Genomic DNA, 13,316 nt, shown 5'->3' on the forward strand with positions numbered 1-13,316 from the left:
CTCTCCTCTATCATATACCCCTATATATCACAGAGCTCAGTTTCTCTCCTCTATCATATCCTATTAATATTATAAATGTGAAAGTTTGTGAGTTTGGATGTTTGTGGGTTTGTGTGTTCGGATGTTTGTTAGTCAATCACGCAAAACCCGCTCGACCGATTTGGCTGAAATTTTCCACAAACATAGTTAATACACCCCATTGCGCAATAGGCTACTTTTCGTCACAATAGCGCACATACATTTTTCCCAGGACCCCCACAAAACCCAAACTCACATCACTATCTCTGCAATCTCACACACTTTGGACCCCGATTTGGCTGAAATTTTCCACAAACATAGTCCCTACACTCGATTGCGCAATAGGCTACTTTTCGTCACAATAGCGCACATACGTTTTTCCCAGGACCCTTTGGATGTTCGGATGTTTGGCGGTCAATCACGCAAAAACCGCTCCACCGATTTGGCTGAAATTTTCCACAAACATAGTCCCTACACTCGATTGCGCAATAGGCTACTTTTCCTCACAATAGCGCACATACGTTTTTCCCAGGACCCTTTGGATGTTCGGATCTTTGGCGGTCAATCACGCAAAAACCGCTCCACCGATTTGGCTGAAATTTTCCACAAACATAGTCCCTACACTCGATTGTGCAATAGGCTACTTTTCGTCACAATAGCGCACATACGTTTTTCCCAGGACCCCCACAAAACCCAAACTCACATCACCATCTCTGCAATCTCACACACTTTGGACCATAGCAAGCCACAAAATTCATATTACCCCCTACAGCAGAGGTCAGCAACCCCTGGCACACATGCCAAGAGTGGCACTCCTGCCATATTTCACTGGCATGCCAGCAGCACAGGACCTGCAAGAGTTAAATGAAGTCTCTGCTAGAGCTGAGGCATAAGGACACTCCCCTTTGCGAGATGTGCAGGAAACCCAGGGGGTGGAGCTTAGTCGCTCAGGTCTCTGCCTGCTATAGTGATAGCTCCTGCCGAAGCTGCTAGCAAACTGAAAGTAAGAAACACACAGGTCCCTTCCTTTACTTCCTATGTCAGGCATTTGGGGTTATTAGTTTAGTGTTAGTAACTCCATGTGCCTCACATTAATAGGAATAAACTCCATCATGTCCCTCATATTAACCCCTGTGTGCCCCATATAAAGGTTACTAATATGTGAGACATATGGAGGTACTAATAAAAGACCTCAGTAATGAAGATACTTAATTATTACCTCCAAGTCTCTCACATATCAGTAACTACAGATGAGTGAGTACTGTTGGGATCAGCCGATCTGAACAGCACGCTCCATAGAAATGAATGGATGCACCGGGTACTTCCGCTTGGACGTAGCCGGTGTGCTTAACCCCCCGCATGCCGGCTACGTCCATTCATTTCTATGCGAGCGTGCTGTTCGGATCGGCTGATCCCAACAGTACTCGCTCATCTCTATCAGTAACTCTTACACTGGGGTTAATGTGAGGGACATGATGGGGTTAATTGCTATTAATAAGAGGCACATGGAGTTACTAAGCTGTCATGCACAGGGCCAGACTTTATGTTGCTTACTCAAGAGTATCCTGTGCCCAAAACTTACATATACTGGCGGAAAATAACAAATCATACAATGTCGTATATCGAAGTATATTAACCTGAAATACCTCTGTCCCAAAGTCACTATGTACAGTTTATACCAACACCGTATAGCGGCTGAAATACAAATTACATTCAACACAAAAGTCTCATGTGCTCTCAGAATTACAGCAAAAACAAGATACAAAGTTACATTTTATATTCCATACCTTATACACAGTACGAAAACCTTACCCGCGCCTGTATATACACACTTCTACAATCACCGCAGACGAAGTCGCGGGTACCAGCTAGTAACCTATATATCACAGAGCTCAGCTTCTGTCCTCTGTCATATAACCTATATATCACAGAGATCAGCTTCTCTCCTCTATCATATACCCCTATATATCACAGAGCTCAGCTTCTCTCCTCTATCATATACCCCTATATATCACAGAGCTCAGCTTCTCTCCTCTATCATATAACCCTATATATCACAGAGCTCAGCTTCTCTCCTCTATCATATAACCTATATATCACAGAGCTCAGCTTCTCCCCTCTATCATATAACCCTATATATCACAGAGCTCAGCTTCTCTCCTCTATCATATAACCCTATATATCACAGAGCTCAGCTTCTCTCCTCTATCATATAACTCTATATATCACAGAGCTCAGCTTCTCCCCTCTATCATATACCCCTATATATCACAGAGATCAGCTTCTCTCCTCTATCATATAACCTATATATCACAGCGCTCAGCTTCTCTCCTCTATCATATAACCCTATATATTACAGAACTCAGCTTCTCTCCTCTGCCATATAAACCTATATATCACAGAGCTCAGCTTCTCCCCTCTATCCTATAACCCTATATATCACAAAGCTCAGCTTCTCTCCTCTATCATATAACCTATATATCACAGAGCTCAGCTTCTCTCCTCTATCCCTATATATCACAGAGCTCAGCTTCTCTCCTCTATCCCTATATATCACAGAGCTCAGCTTCTCTCCTCTATCCTATAACCCTATATATCACAGAGCTCAGCTTCTCTCCTCTATCCTATAACCCTATATATCACAGAGCTCAGCTTCTCTCCTCTGTCCTATAACCCTATATATCACAGAGCTCAGCTTCTCTCTTCTCTCATATAAGCCTATATATCACAGAGCTCCTCTTCTCTCCTCTATCATATAACCCTATATATCACAGAGCTCAGCTTCTCTCCTCTATCATATAACCCTATATATCACAGAGCTCAGCTTTTCTCCTCTATCATATAACCCTATATATCACAGAGCTCAGCTTCTCTCCTCTATCATATAACCCTATATATCACAGAGCTCAGCTTCTCTCCTCTCTCATATAAGCCTATATATCACAGAGCTCCTCTTCTCTCCCTCCGCTATCAGCGCCGCACCTCCCATGAGGTGACCTGAAGCGACCGCTTCAGGCGGCGCTATGCCAGGGCTACGGGAAGAGTGGCATTTTTGCTGACCTAAACCAGTCCAGGCAGAGAGCAGGTCCTCTCCCTGCCTGCTAAAGACGCTCGCTCCGCTCGGCCCCACCCCCTCCACTCGGCCACGCCCCCTCCCGCTCATCCCCGCCCCCTCCTCCGGGATGGGGGGCTTTCTGACGTCTGCCTCAGGCGGCAGAAAGCCATGGTTCACCCCTGTCCACCATATAAACCTATATACCTCCTGACAGGTTCTTTTTAGGTTATTTTGCAGGAAAAGACTCATTACTCCAGTGATAAGGGGCCGTCAGACCTGTGGACACGATCCCATCACAATTATGTTTGATCTGAATAGAGGACATGTCTAAAGGCAGTGCCAGTCTTGTGCCCTGGATTGTGGGTATTCGCGGCACATCCTCTAGTATGATATCAGATGCGCGGTGGCCGCTCCAGCTCATTAATATGCGCCACACACAATTATAGCAATTAACAGCCATGCACAGAAATCACTTATTATGAAGAGAGTCAATAGAGGCAGACGGCTATTACGTGGTGATGTACAATACATTATTCTCTATTATTACTCTGCTTAGACTCTTCCTTATGTGAAAAAGAGGTTTCTTCTCCTAATTGGGTGCCTTACCTCTCTCTTAAAGGGTTTGCAGACCCATCAGACTGTTCTTATTCCTTTATTGCATCTATAATTAAAAAAATGAAGCAACTATACCAGCAGTTTTGATTAAGAATTGCCTACCATTCTATATATACAGCTCCTTCAAGTACCCTGCAAGGAAATTCTGGTGAATAGAGGTGGGGTCCTCTGTTGAGGGTCTCTTGAAGAAAGTAGGGAGTTGTTACAAAGAGTGTCTCTCACTCTGGAGGACCTAGCCTGTCCTGTATTACATAGACCTCTCATTGTGTTGGATGGACAATGTGTAATATTCCATTTCTCCAGTGGTGGCAGTGTAGGAATGTCCAACACTTGCTACCCTCTCTGATAAGTAGGGATTCCCCAAAGTGGAAATCGTCCATTTTGGTAGAATTTGATTGTGATCCGTAAAATAGAATGGAATTATGTTTAACCCTATATGTTCTTCAAACTTCCTCATCACATTGGTTCTATGGTTGTAATAAAGTCGGGTCCACCATTCTGGAGACCTCGTAATAATTCAGACCAAAGGCCTTTACAATGAGCAATATGCGACATGGGAGATTTTTGGACCCATTAGCCACTACCTCTTCTATACCAGTTGATCTTGAAAGATCCCTTGAGTTGGACACCCCATTTAACTTATTATTGGGCAACCATGAAGGATTGGATGGACAATCGTAAGGACAACTCCCTTCCGTTTCTCGATTTAGGGCTATTAGATGCAACTGGGATAAGTCCTACTTATGACCACTGTCTACTGGCTAGATCTACAAAGATCAACTGATGGACGAAGTGGTGGTCTAAGGTCTAAGGACCTTGAGGTCCTTAGGCTCCTCATCTACTCCCCATGAAACCCAGGCTTAAGGAGGTCACCATAAACATAGGCGAAGGTAGTCACATGTCTCTGACCCTTGTTGGGCATTAAGGTTAGGGTATTGTTTGGAGTCCTTTCTTCTTTTGCAGATGGACCACATCACTGTACACTTTGTGTGGCTTCATTATTTTTCTGCAGGCCAGGTCCCATGGGCATGTCCTGTCATCGGTAGGACATCTGTGGCCCACTAGAGCAGTCCTTTTGCTTCTGGATGTATGCTCTTACCAGCTAAGTTGGCAGTCATCGTAACGCGACATCCAAATTCTTCTTCCTTTGCCACATTACAGGTGGCAGGCCCTTTGCCCACGTACACCCAGCAGTATTGACAGCAGCATGGGTGACTTAGACATTTTTGTAGGGCCTGTCACTTTTTTGATAAGAACTATTTGCATGTACGCAGGTAATGTACGTCACCGACAGATTATAATGTAAATTACGCTCTACCATCCGAGAATTCTGACAAGTTGGGTAATTAAGTCAGGAGGAAAGTCAGGCTGGGTCGGCTAAAAACAACATATTTTTTGGGAACAGAAAAAAAAAATGGTGTTGAATCTAATTTTCTAACATATAAATGTATCTGCATAGTGGGATACTGACCCTTCATAGGTGAATCAGCGGGAAAGTGCAGAGTCTGCAGACAAGGCTTTCTGGGTGGAAATATGCAGATTGCTTACTCCAAAAGGAGGACAACGCCGCCTGGGAACCAAGATCACTGAGGAGTCCGTCTGAGGACGGCTTCAGGTGGGATGAGAGTCTGAGATCACAATATGTCTAAGGTCTCAAATCATTGTATGGTCTAGGACCGTGATGGCGAACCTATAGCACGTATGCTAGAGCCCTCTATCAGTGTAGGCGATGGGTCCACGGGACCGCGGCTTACACTGACAGAAGAGTGTGACCTCTGCCCTAACACAGGTGCGATGACGTCATTCATATGCACCTGCATCGTGGTGAAAGAAGGCGGTTGCCCGGCTGCTCTTCATGTAAACTGTGTGTGGGCCAATGTGGAGCATATAATACTGTGTGGGGGCCTACTGTGAAGCATATAATACTGTGTGGGGCCTAATGTGGAGCACATAATACTGTGTGGGGCCTACTGTGGATTATATTATACTGTGTGGGGGGTCACTGTGGAGCATATAATACTATGTGTGGGCCTATTGTGAAGCATATAATACTATGTGTGGGCCAATGTGGAGCATATAATACTATGTGTGGGCCTACTGTGAAGCATATAATACTGTGTGGGGGCCTACTGTGGAGTATATTATACTGTGTGGGGGGCCAATGTGGAGCATATAATACTATGAGTGAGCCTACTGTGAATCATATAATAATGTGTGGGGCCTACTGTGGAGTATATTATACTGTGTGGGGGCCACTGTGGAGCAGATAATACTGTGTGTGGGTCTACTGTGAAGCATATAATACTGTGTGGGGGGCCTACTGTGGAGTATATTATACTGTGTGAGGGCTACTGTGTGCTTTTCTTTTAAGACAAAATATGTTAATGTATGAGGTTTTTTTCTCAAAACAAAACCTCACTATTAAGGTTAAGTTGCTGTGTTGGCACTTTGCAATAAATTGGTGGGTTTTGGGTTGCAGTTTGGTGACTAGGTCTTCTAAAGGACCACCATCACTGGTCTAGGATCTGAGATCACTGCATAATCTAGTATGAGAGATGACTGTATGGCCTATGTTCTGAGATCACTGTATGGTCTAGGGTGTGAAATCAATGTATGAGGGTCCGAGATCCTTGTATCGTCTAGGGTGTGAGATCACTGTATGGTGTAGGATCTGAGATCACTGTATGGTCTATGGATTGAGATCACAGAGGAGGTTGAGACTTCTATAGGATCAGTCCTGGATCGGAGCTCACCAGGTATCTGTTTAGGTCATATAAATTGAGCCCATTAGGTTTTGAGTGGTTGGCCCTATATAAAGGGACAGAATTTTAGCATTCTGCGTTATATTCTTGAGAACCTTCCCTATGGCCCCATGACCCTATCCCAGCATTGTAGCCCATGGCGCATGTATTTATATACTTCTCCCTCCATCACGCAGTCTAAACTTTTCCCCCTCTGTAAAAGTCTATATAGTCACGCTTATGCACAAACTAGGTGATGTCACATAAACCAGCATCTGTGTCGCGCCTCTGCAGCTTCATGCGTTACGTATCAAGAATAACCTTACCTTATGTTATGTTCCTGCTATTTTTCGAGGCTTCAATTTCCACTCAATACAAGACGTCTTGGCTGATATCATAAAAATAATTTATCACATCTATCCTCACACCCACTGGTATTATCATCGCTGACTCGCACACTCTCCATCTTCCTCTACAACGCCACCGTTTTATCAAAAAGACATTCACTCTATATAATAAGATTTAAAGGTCTGACTGACCCAAATATGGGGACCATGACAGGAAAACTTTATGGCTGAGGAGGGATCGAAGAGGTGCTGAAAACCGACACCTACAAAGCATAGAGTACCTACCCAAAATGACACAGTGAATGTGGGTGCGAGTGTCTATGTATGTGTGCGCTTGTATCAGTGTCTGAGTGGGTATGTGTGACTGTGTGAGTGTATGAGTATCTAAGTGGTTATGTGTGACTGTGTGAGTGTATGAGTATCTAAGTGGGTATGTGTGACTGAGTGTATGAGAATCTAAGTGGGTATGTGTGACTGAGTGTATGAGAATCTAAGTGGGTATGTGTGACTGTGTGAGTGTATGAGTATCTAAGTGGTTATGTGTGAGTGTATGAGTATCTAAGTGGGTGTGTGTTACTGTGTGAGTATCTAAGAGGGTATGTGTGACTGTGTGAGTGTATGAGTATCTAAGTGGTTATGTGTGAGTGTATGAGTATCTAAGTGGGTGTGTGTTACTGTGTGAGTATCTAAGAGGGTATGTGTGACTGTGTGAGTGTATGAGTATCTAAGTGGTTATGTGTGAGTGTATGAGTATCTAAGTGGGTGTGTGTTACTGTGTGAGTATCTAAGAGGGTATGTGTGACTGTGTGAGTGTATGAGTATCTAAGTGGGTATGTGTGACTGTGTTAGTGTATGAGTATCTGAGTGGGTATGTATGACTGTGTGAATGTATGAGTATCTAAGTGGGTATGTGTGACTGTGTCAGTGTATGAGTATCTACAGTATCTACGTGTATGTATGAGAATGTATGTGTTTATGAATATCTCTGTGTATGAGTCTCTCAGTGTGTGTCATTGGGTATCTAAGCGAGTGTGTGAATTATCTATATTATTTTGTATATGTATGAGAATCTATGCAATTGAGTTCCTGTGTGTATAAGTGTATACTGTATGCGTGTGTATGAGAGTCTTTGTGTGTTGTAGCAGTAGCTACCTATATGTATATAAGCATGTATGTGTATTTATCACTATCTATATATAAATACATGTGTGTCAAATCAGTATCTAATTGGGTTTAGAAATCTCTAAGTGTGTGTATGTGTATAGGTGTGTAACTATGCTTATAGGTATATCTATCTTAGAGTATTTCATGATTATGAAAGTGAGTATGAGCAGCTATATTATCTGTGAATGTGTGTGAGTATCTGCGTGGGTATAGGTATATATATGTATATTTATGAGTATCTGTGTGCTTCTACCAATACCTATGTGGGTGTACGAAGGTGTAAGAGTATGAGCATTCATGTGTATATGTATTAGTATTTATGTGTATGTGTATGAGTATATACATGTATCTATGAGAATTTGTGTATATGTATGAGTATTTATGTGTATATGTATGAGTATATACATGTATCTATGAGAATATGTGTATGAGTATTTATGTGTATATGTATGAGTATTTGTGTATATGTATGAGTATATACATGTATCTATGAGAATTTGTGTATATGTATGAGTATTTATGTGTATGTGTATGAGTATTTATGTGTATATGTATGAGTATATACATGTATCTATGAGAATTTGTGTATATGTATGAGTATTTATGTGTATATGTATGAGTATTTACATATATGTAGGAGAACCTGTGTATATGTATGAGTATATACATGTATCTATGAGAATATGTGTATGAGTATTTATGTGTATATGTATGAGTATTTACATATATGTAGGAGAACCTGTGTATATGTATGAGTATATACATTTATCTATGAGAATATGTGTATGAGTATTTATGTGTATATGTATGAGTATTTATGTGTATATGTATGAGTATATACATATATGTAGGAGAACCTGTATATATGTATGAGTATTTATGTGTATATGTATGAGTATATACATATATGTAGGAGAACCTGTATATATGTATGAGTATTTATGTGTATATGTATGAGTATATACATATATGTAGGAGAACCTGTATATATGTATGAGTATTTATGTGTATATGTATGAGTATTTATGTGTATATGTATGAGTATATACATGTGTATATGTATGAGTATTTACATATATGTAGGAGAACCTGTATATATGTATGAGTATTTATGTGTATATGTATGAGTATATACATATATGTAGGAGAACCTGTATATATGTATGAGTATTTATGTGTATATGTATGAGTATTTGTGTATATGTATGAGTATATACATGTATCTATGAGAATTTGTGTATATGTATGAGTATTTATGTGTATGTGTATGAGTATTTATGTGTATATGTATGAGTATATACATGTATCTATGAGAATTTGTGTATATGTATGAGTATTTATGTGTATATGTATGAGTATTTACATATATGTAGGAGAACCTGTGTATATGTATGAGTATATACATGTATCTATGAGAATATGTGTATGAGTATTTATGTGTATATGTATGAGTATTTACATATATGTAGGAGAACCTGTGTATATGTATGAGTATATACATTTATCTATGAGAATATGTGTATGAGTATTTATGTGTATATGTATGAGTATTTATGTGTATATGTATGAGTATATACATATATGTAGGAGAACCTGTATATATGTATGAGTATTTATGTGTATATGTATGAGTATATACATATATGTAGGAGAACCTGTATATATGTATGAGTATTTATGTGTATATGTATGAGTATATACATATATGTAGGAGAACCTGTATATATGTATGAGTATTTATGTGTATATGTATGAGTATTTATGTGTATATGTATGAGTATATACATGTGTATATGTATGAGTATTTACATATATGTAGGAGAACCTGTATATATGTATGAGTATTTCTGGGCATGTATATAGCGTATGTATGCCTGGTATATACAGGTAGTAATTGCTCATATATAGAGATAAGCTCTGGTTCCTCACGCCCCTGATATCAGGGTCAATCTGTCATGTAAAGTCTTTGGCGGCGCTCTCTCCAGCTCTGTCCGTTTCGGCTCTTTCCCGCCTTCCTCCCATACCCGCAGATAATCATTCTCCCCCATATTGGCAGTCTGGCTCGTATCCTAGCCGGCAGGCCCTGCTGTCACCATAGTAACATATCCCTTGTCATGCTTCCTCAAAGCCTCCTTTGATTTCACATCCTGCAATTTGCAGCCGTCCTGCAAAACCCATAAAAAGGTGGGAAAAATAGAAAATAAAGCCGCGGAGAATCTGCAATCAAGGAATGCAAAGACTGACTCTGCACCGATCGAATACTAATCATGATGGCTATAGAGCGGGGTGGCCGGAGAAGATCCCACCGCTCTGCTGACTCCGCACCACGAGCAGCAAACATGAGCGTCATCTGTTTATGGGAAAGCTAGGTCACAACTATAATGGTCGCCAATATACAGCCTACAGGGGATGATCTTTCCTTTCAGCAGCCTGGAAAAGCAGGATGGCACCCCTCCCCCTCAGCAGCTCTTGCTGTCCCCATACTGGGTGCCATCCATTAAACAGGTTGTCATCAGCTGTCATGTTCATCTCCTTCCAGAAGTAAAGGCAGGCAACACAGACAGGGAAAATCAGTGGTCTAGTTCTAGACGTCTTGATGAGTAAGCAAATGGATCAGTGAGCACCTAACTCTAGATCATTAGATGAGTGAGTGAGCACCTAACTGTAGATCTCTAGATAAGTGAGTGAGCACCTAACAGTAGATCTCTAGATGAGTGAGTGAGCACCTAACTCTAGATCTCTAGATGAGTGAGTAAGCACCTAACTGTAGATCTCTAGATGAGTGAGCACCTAACTCTAGATCTCTAGATGAGTGAGTAAGCACCTAACTCTAGATCACTAGATGAGTGAGCACCTAACTTTAGATCTCTAGATGAATGAGTGAGCACCTAACTGTAGATCTCTAGATGAGTAAGCACCTGACTGTAGACATCTAGTTGAATGAGCACCCAACTCTAGATCTCTACATGAGTGAGCACCTAACTCTAGATGAGTGAGTACCTAACTCTAGATGAGTGAGCACCTAACACCAGATCACTAGATGAGTGACCACTCAACTCTAGATCTCTAGATTAGTGAGCACCTAACTGTAGACTTCTGGTTGAATGAGTGAGCACCTAACTCTAGATCAATAGATGAGTGAGCACCTAACTCTAGATCACTAGATGAGTGAACACCTAACTCTAGATCACTAGATGAGTGAGTAAACACTTAATTCTAGATCTCTAAGCAAGTGAGCACTTAACTCTAGATCTCTAGATGAGTGATAGAGCCCATGCACAGTTGTTCAGACATCATATGGTGGTATTATTCTCATACTGGCACTGTTATAGGAGATGATTTTTCTGGGTAGAAGGAGAAGACTTGGGTGTTATTCTTATATCCTGCATTGTGTGCGCTGTACTGATTCATTGACTAGGTACAGTCTCCCATAGACTCATTAGTACTATTAATTACCCATAATCCCCCTGTCCATGAACAACCAAGACCATGGCTTTTTATGAAAGTCCTCTACCCCCGTAATTGGGCCTGAGCACGATAATGATGGCGGTGGCGGTGGAGCAGAGATATGGTAGAGAGGTCCGGCAGGATGAAACAACGCGCTGAGCCAGCACCGACCTAATACACCCGGAATGAGGAGGGATTACAAATGTAATAGAAATGGCTGATTTCCTCAAAACTACTGACATCATTTATCCGCCCGCTCCTGGGGGGTCTTTAACAATCATCCCGAATAGTGATTTCTCTTTCCTACTTAGAGCGGATACAGGAATAGAACATGAAAAAATATCCATCAGTCCTCCATAAAGAAGCAGATTGTGTCCAGCTCATTATAGATATAGACAGCGGCAAAATGACTATTCACACTGGTACATCTATCTATCTATCTATCTATCTATCTATCTATCTATCTATCTGCTATCTATCTATCTCCTATCTATCTATCTATCTATCTATCTATCTGCTATCTATCTATCTATCTATCTATCTATCTATCTATCTGCTATCTATCTATCTATCTATCTATCTGCTATCTATCTATCTCCTATCTATCTATCTATCTATCTATCTATCTATTTCCTATCTATCTATCTATCTATCTATCTATCTCCTATCTATCTATCTATCTATCTATCTCCTATCTATCTATCTATCTATCTATCTATCTATCTGCTATCTATCTATCTATCTATCTATCTATTTCCTATCTATCTATCTATCTATCTATCTATCTATCTATCTATCTCCTATCTATCTATCTATCTATCTATCTCCTATCTATCTATCTATCTATCTGCTATCTATCTATCTATCTATCTATCTATCTATCTATCTATCTATCTATTTCCTATCTATCTATTTCCTATCTATCTATCTATCTATCTATCTATCTATCTCCTATCTATCTATCTATCTATCTATCTATCTATCTATCTATCTATCTCCTATCTATCTATCTATCTATCTATCTATCTATCTATCTATCTATCCATCTATCTATCTATCTATCTATCTATCTATCTATTTCCTATCTATCTATCTATCTATCTATCTATCTATCTATCTATCTCCTATCTATCTATCTATCTATCTATCTATCTATCTATCTATCTCCTATCTATCTATCTATCTATCTCCTATCTATCTATCTATCTATCTATCTATCTATCTATCTATCTATCTCCTATCTATCTATCTATCTATCTATCTATCTATCTATCTATCTATCCTTCTATCTATCTATCTATCTATCTATCTATCTATCTATCTATCTAATATCTATCTAGGCCAGTGGTGTAACTAAGAATGGCAGGGCCCGTGGCGAACTTTTGACATGGCCCCCCCCTCAACCGACACCGACGTCGAAGACCTCGACCGACCCCCTCCTCCGCACTCTATTATGTCCCTTAGTAAGCCCTGCACACAGTATTATCCCCCATAGTAGCCCCTGCACACAGTATTATCCCCATAGTGGCCCCTGCACACAGTATTAGCCCCCATAGTGGCCCCTACACACAGTATTATCCCCCATAGTGGCCCCTGCACACAGTATTATCCCCATAGTGGCCCCTGCACACAGTATTAGCCCCCATAGTGGCCCCTGGACACAGTATTATCCCCCATAGTGGCCCCTGCACACAGTATTATCCCCATAGTGGCCCCTGCACACAGTATTATGCCACATAGTGGACACCCATAAACAATCATTATACTCTTTTCAGACCCCAGAGTATAATAATCGGAGACCCGGGGGAATAAAAACATAAAGAATTACTGTTTCTTACGCTGCTCCTACGCTGTCTTCTCCGCTGACGTCCTTATGAAATGACGTCAGACGTTACATGACTCGGGACGCAGGCCGGGTTCATGTGACGT

At 40.9% G+C, this 13,316-nt stretch overlaps 1 protein-coding gene and 1 long non-coding RNA gene across 2 annotated transcripts in view; both read right to left on the reverse strand.

Annotated features, from left to right (window-relative positions):
- Nucleotides 1–13,316, reverse strand: part of TMEM178B (transmembrane protein 178B) — a 160,977-nt gene that overhangs the window by 62,220 nt on the left and 85,441 nt on the right. The window lies entirely within an intron of this gene.
- LOC142205116 (uncharacterized) lies at nucleotides 10,458–10,854 on the reverse strand. Its single transcript, XR_012716176.1, has 4 exons — nucleotides 10,829–10,854; nucleotides 10,765–10,794; nucleotides 10,701–10,730; nucleotides 10,458–10,564 (listed from the first exon to the last, which is right to left on the reverse strand). It is a non-coding gene; the product is annotated as an uncharacterized LOC142205116 (long non-coding RNA).

Source organism: Leptodactylus fuscus, chromosome 5, assembly GCF_031893055.1.
Source record: "Leptodactylus fuscus isolate aLepFus1 chromosome 5, aLepFus1.hap2, whole genome shotgun sequence".
Taxonomy (NCBI): Eukaryota; Metazoa; Chordata; class Amphibia; order Anura; family Leptodactylidae; genus Leptodactylus; species Leptodactylus fuscus.